Source organism: Pipistrellus hanaki (genome assembly GCF_964339955.1).
Source record: "Pipistrellus hanaki genome assembly, chromosome: 4".
Taxonomy (NCBI): Eukaryota; Metazoa; Chordata; class Mammalia; order Chiroptera; family Vespertilionidae; genus Pipistrellus; species Pipistrellus hanaki.
The window spans coordinates 16,520,393-16,527,104 of record NC_140506.1 but is presented as its reverse complement, the minus strand read 5'-3'; the positions used below and the strand labels follow the sequence as shown (position 1 = coordinate 16,527,104).

Below are 6,712 nucleotides of genomic sequence, written 5' to 3'. Positions count from 1 at the left end.
AACTAACAAGATCACAGCCTTAGACTATGTGAGTTGGGAGTATGGAATTCAGAACAAGTATTTAGGACCTTGGATGCATCTTCCAAGTGGATTTGAATAGTTTCTCTCTGTCTCTTCTCACTGTAAGGTTACCCTGCTCACTGCTTTAGGGACTTCCCACATAATCCAATTGACACTACAGTCACTTTATCTAGATATCATATTTAAAAATTTTGCTTTATAATTACTAATATAATAATATAATAATTATATATTACATATACAGGCATATATAATTTATGCCAATCTCTATCATAAATTGAGTCTGGCCTATTTTAGACAAACACATAGAACATGGTCAATATATAGCCTCAATTAGTAGTATTGTTTAATCTTTAAAAAATGTTTTTCTATTGTAATTCTTACTTTTGAATGTATCTCTATTTTTAGCAAAGTTTGTTTTCCTGTGTTGTATCTTATATGGGATTATTTTTTTTCATATATTTTTTAACGTTGTCAACTCATATCATCTTCTATTGTCAATCAGAAGTTTTACATGTTGTTTTTGAGACAATCCTAACATTTTTACTATCAATTCTTTCAATAAGTAATGATATTTTTATCACAATTTTAACCTTTTTTGGAGTAATGTTTCTAGAAATTAAGGAGGTGGACTAGTTTTCTTTATCTACAAATTTTGTATATATTCTTTATTGATTATAAATTAATTCTGTACTGAGGTATTTTGTATATTATGTTTGGTAGTGTAGTATCTTAAATTTCATTCCTAGCAAGAGATGACTTTTGGTGTATTCTTATGATGGAATGGGAGATCTCCAGTAGTTTAAAAGGAATCTATTTGGACCCGCTTATCAAAACATACATTGCCCATTTATTCAGTGAGATAATGTGGTGGTTTTGCCAATTGGTGAGCATTACCATTCTGACATAAACTCAGTTACAAAGAAAGTAAACATAAAATGTGATCTGATTCCTACTTGACTTTCTTTGGGACATACTGATGTGAAAAGAGTCTATGTAATCTGTTCACTATGAATCTCACCTGTGACCAACATATCAAGTGACTTACTATGTCCAAAGTAGTTTACATTACTTCTGAAACAATGTCCTCTAATGCTAAATACTGATCAGATCCTTTTGTTTTAGTGCAAAATCACCATTAACTGAAAGTCCTTGTTGAAAAAACTAAAAGGAAGATTAAAATCACAGAGTTCCCATAATTTTTATGGTTCTCTTCAAGGAATAAAGTATCTGCTTTAGTTAATATCCTATACCCCGTTTCCTCTACTGTTAGCAACTTACATTTCTATGCTACATTTGTGACAACTAATGAACCAATATTCGTGCATCATTATTATTAGCTAGGGTCCTTATTTTATCTGCATATCATTCGTTTTTATTATTGTCCTTTTCTTTTCTGCTCAGTATGCCATCAAATATACACATTACATTTTATTGTCATGTCACCCTAGGCTCTTCTAGCCTGTGAACTTTCTCAGTGGAAACTATCAGTTGTGTAGTAATACTAGCGACATATAACACAGAAAAATGTCCCTTCAGAAGTAATATGCCCAATAGGCTTGCAATTCCTTCATCAACATTATACCAAAGAATTTCTGGCATTGCCATTTAATATAGCATATATAACTACTGAGACCAGGTCTTAGACCTTTAGCCTAAAACTTAATTAAGACTATTCATAGCACCTAGACTTACTATATGCTATCTAGATGTCTGCACATATTTAAGTTCTTTTATATATAGTCATGTCCTCTCCTTTTTAGTAGAAAAGAATCTAACATCACACATTTACTGATCCCTACTTTCAATTTCCATTTATCTAAAGATTTGTCCTTTCAGGTTTTTTGTTTGTTTTTGTTGTTGCTAATTTACTAAATGAAACAGGTATTATGACCTATAGCTTTTAAAATTTATTGTCCTTTAAGTAAAAGTGGAAAATGTTCTTGCAAAATCTTGCTTTTATTATACTTCATGATAGAGAATTCCAGGTGTTTCCACCTAATAATATAAATAGTTCATGAACAAAAACAGATCCAGATACAGAGAAGCATTGATCAGACCATCAAATCTCAGAGGGAAGGTAGGGGAATGTGGGGTTAAGGGGGAGAGATCAACCAAAGGACTTGTATACATGCATATAAGCCTAGCCAATGGACACAGACACCTGGGGGGTGAGGGCATGAGTGGGAGTGGGAGTCAATGGGGGGATAAGGACACATATGTAATACCTTAATCAGTAAAGAGAGAAAAAAGTAAAGGAAAAAAAAGAGAAATAGTTCACTTGCCAATCTTTGTTGTGGACTACAGGAGTTGCATAACTAATTATGAATTAATGTTTCATTGCTGACAGATTTACCTAATCCCACTTAACAATGACCTATTTCTCCAGGATGAGAACAAACAATTGGCCAAGCCTGGTCATGCTAGACCTTAGCTGACAGTGTTTGGTGTTTTTTGGCTTTACATTATTGTGTTATCTACTTCCCTAGAACCTAATGGCTTAATAAAACTATAATTTTATTAGTTATTATAATTGTGTAGCTTTAGAACCTCTTGAGTGTTCCTATGTATCTCTCTATAGGACCCACTTACCAAACTACAGTCAGATAGGTGTTCCTTGATGCTATCACCCATGTGTCTGATGTTTTATTGGGAAAGGCTGGTAGGTTGGATCATCAAGACACTGAATGCCTGAATTATAATCTCCTGCCTCTTTGCTATGTCCAGATAGCCTCTTTCTGGTGTCCTTACCATGCATTCTTACCAACTGTAATTCTTACATAATAATTGCTCAGGGTTTCCAAGAGTGCAAACATGGAAACTGTCATGGTTTCTTAGGGCATATAATGAAACTGGCACAGTGTTGTATCTACCTCATTTGCTAATGTGAATCACAGGGATGGAATCAAACATGCACAGATTCACAACCATGAGAAGAGGCAGCAAGAGGGCGGACACTTGTAAGGCAAAAAAAGAGGTCTCAGAGGAAACCAAACTTGACAGAACCTTGATCTTCGACTTGTAACATCCAGAACTATGAAGAAATACATCTATGTTGTTTAAACCACACAGTTTGTGGAATGAAGAAAGCCCAAGTGAACTAATACACTGCCATTTCTAATTGATTAGCAGTAGACACAATATTTGAAAAAAGCAGACCCTTAAAAATGGAAAATTGAGATTGCTTTTCTGAACTGGATGGACTTGAAAGCAAAGATGATAATGTTCCTCTTGGAGATGGGTATTAATGGTGCATGACACACAATAACAAAGCAGCGACATTATCACTAAAGAGGCCTAATGGAACAAGACTTTGGCAGAGTTAGTCGCCACGGTGCCTGATTACCAGAGTTTGAAAGATGGATTCTGGTGGAGTGTGAACAATGGCGCTGTCTCTTAAATACAGAGTTGAAAAACAGAAAAATGACCATCTCAGTGTTTACAACCACATGTGAAGGAGTGGTACAAGTTAAATAACAGGTGAATCACAAAAGAGAATATTTGAAAGCTGAAGATGAAGTTACTTGGCATCATTTTTCATTAGCAAAGTGTATTTTAAGTATATTTTAAAATAAAATAAAACTATTAACTCTAGTAAAGTTAAAGAAAACGGTACCAGGCTGGCTCTGTCATCATAAATAATATAAACCTGAATAATACACTTTAAGTACCAGTTTCTGGTTAGTGAATGACAGGCACCACAGTGACAGTCCTGAGAGAAGCAAACTAATGAGGTGACAGACGAGGCTCTTGGCCTGTGACATTTTCCCACTGAGGACCTGGGAGTGGAAGTCCAGGCTGGACCAGGAGAGCCTCCATGAGCTGAGCACTTTCTATCCCTTCTTATTCTAATCATTGCTTTTGAACCTAATATCATTTTATATAACATTCCAGAGAATTCTTTACTTGTCCTTTAATAACACTCATGATTGTTAGTTCCTATGTGATATTGGTCATCCCTTCTAGTGTAGGTTGGGTTCCTTGTAATAATTTATATTGAGAAATATCAGTGTACCCACTCAGGCTCAAGGAAAAAAAAAGTAACTTAAACAGAAATGGTAAAGTAGGTAAAAATTCCAACCAATCCTGCCCTCCCCCCTTCCCCCAAAAAAATATCCTCTCCTAAAACACACACACAGATGCAAGGCAGCATGGGAATAAAAGTGGGCCACAGATAGCTTTCCTCAACTTCTCCAGACAAATAATGGAGTCACTTGCCAGGCCCTCCAGCTATTTGAGGATGTGTGGGAAAATGCAAAAGCCAAATGGGAAGCTCGGAAGACTCAGCTCTCTCTCCCTCTGAGTTTTAAGGATAACCATGGAATAGCCCTGATGGCATATATTTCTGAAGCTCAAGAGCAAATGTCCTTTTACCATCTGTTCAATGAAGCTGTGATGATGGCTGGCCAATCTTGAAAAGATGCTATCTGTGGCTTCCTGTTCAAAGCTCTTCATTTTTACTTGGCCAGAGCCCTGCAATTGCAGAGAAGCCCTTGTGAGAGGATAGCTACAAAAATGTGGTGGGTAGCACAAGCCAGGATATTCATTTACGGTTGGAGGGCTAAACCAAACCACATTTGGCCATTTCACCTTGGCATATTCAGCCAAACCTCAAGCAGCAACTGACCAACACATTCTGTTAACCATTCACACATGCTTTGGGGTTGCCCTTGGAATATTTTTTTTTTTATAAAGAAAATGAAAAAAAATATTATAACACCTCTGAATGGGATTTTTTCATGTGTCACAGAATAGGGCTAGCAATAATCTTATCCTTCAAAGCACAAACAAGACCTGCAGCCATTATGAGTGTGCATTCCAGGAGGACTAAAAATGGCAAATTGTGTTGAGAACATGGAATAGTCTCTACCCATCTATGTTGCCAGCTCTGGTACTAAAAAACAGAAGCTTGAAGACCCTGGAATGAGAAGCCAGGAGTCCACTGTCTTACCTGCTATGAAGAGCCATGAGCCCATCCAAATGCCTGGAATGAAAATTTCAGAGCATTTTCCATTACCCGGATGTAAAAGTCAAGACAATATCAATAATCCTACTCCTCCAGCTCCAGCTCCAGGTCCAGGTCCCCAAACCCCTCCCTCTGTGTCCTCTGGCAAAATGCTCCTTCCCCTGTTTGGGACATTAATCATTTTAACCAGTGCTTCTCCTAAATATCTCTTTGTTAGTCTGTAGTCAGATATATTCTTTATTAGTTGAAGTACACTGCAGGGACCACACGTGAAATGATCAAAAGGAATGCTATGCTTTTCACTTGTTGGCCAAAGTCAGTTGATAAAATGAGAATTGCGTGTATTATTCACTTCTCAAAGTTAGGAAGTTTGTCCAATTATGTTGTAGAATCATTTTCACTTATTTGTATATTAATCTTATTGAAAAAACCTTAATCTGGTTGAATTCAATAAAATACTTAAGGATATTAGATTTAAAACAAAACAAAATATACACACATAAATTTACTAATCATCTCATAAGTAAACGTTGTTTGTCTGTTGTTATGAAAGACACTAGAGGCCCGATGCACGAAAATTCATGCACGAGTAAGCCTGCCTTCCTCAGGCTGCCAGCAGGCTTCCCTCCAGCACCTGGGACCCTGGCTGCTTCCCTTTAGTGGCTGCCGCCAGGCTCTCAGGCCCCAACTTCATCTGGAAAGAAGTTCAGAATGGCACCCGGATGTTTGATCTAATTAGCATATTACCCTTTTATTATTATAGATATACAAATACTTTAAAAAGGTAAATGTATAATAGTATTTAAACTCCTTAAGTTTTTAATTTAAAAAATATATATATAAATGTTGCAAAATTTTAAATTTCATGACAAAAAATGAATTGCTACGAAAGCATTTGGTTACTTGGTTTATATGAAATAGCACATTACCTGAGTTCATTTATTCATTTATAGATACATACATGAAAGCATACACATCAAATTTATTATTATTTTATATTCCAAAAATGATCAAACAACTTCCACTGCTGAGAGATGTAAATGTTCTAGAGAACCTGATTCAATTTCATCCTGATTTTGTGGTTACAACTTAAGCATCTTGAAATTGTGTAGAGTGCTAATAGATAAATAATAATAAAACTCTCACATGTAAGGCATATTTTAACTATTTTCATACATTTGAAACAGCTGGGTATATATACAGACTCATGATTTTTAAAATAATTTTAAAATAAGCAAGTTGTGCTAAAAAGAATTCCAAGCTTAGTATTGCTAAGCAAACATACAATACATGCCTAACACTTGATTAACTTCAAAGTTAGTCTTAAAGCATTAAGTGGCCCAGCTGGTGTGCTTCAGTTAAACACATCGGTTAAATTCCCGGCTAGGGCACATGCCTGTATTATGGTATCCATCCCCAGTGTGGGGCATGCAGGAGGCAGCCAATCAATGATTCTCTCTCATCATTGATGTTTATATATCTCTCTCCCTCTCTCTTCCTCTCTGAAATCAATAAAAATATTAAAAAGATAAAGTGGATTTGATTACATGTCTGTGGCAATTCTGGTGGTTTTCGCTTGTCCTTATTAATTCACAGCATAGTCCAACCTGAAAAACTACATTAAAAATATCTGTTCCCAGAGAGTATTGAACTATTGTAGATTTTATTAACACATTAAGTTGTGTAAGAAAATGAATGGAAAAATTTAAAGTCCCAGAGGACAAT

General features: G+C 35.8%; 1 pseudogene across 1 annotated transcript; it reads left to right on the top strand.

Annotated features, from left to right (window-relative positions):
* Positions 1–3,321: 3,321 nt before the first annotated feature.
* Positions 3,322–5,211, top strand: LOC311621071 (ecto-ADP-ribosyltransferase 3-like; annotated as a pseudogene). The gene is made up of 2 exons: positions 3,322–3,342; positions 4,219–5,211. The product of its transcript is annotated as an ecto-ADP-ribosyltransferase 3-like (transcript).
* The last annotated feature ends 1,501 nt before the right edge of the window (positions 5,212–6,712 follow it).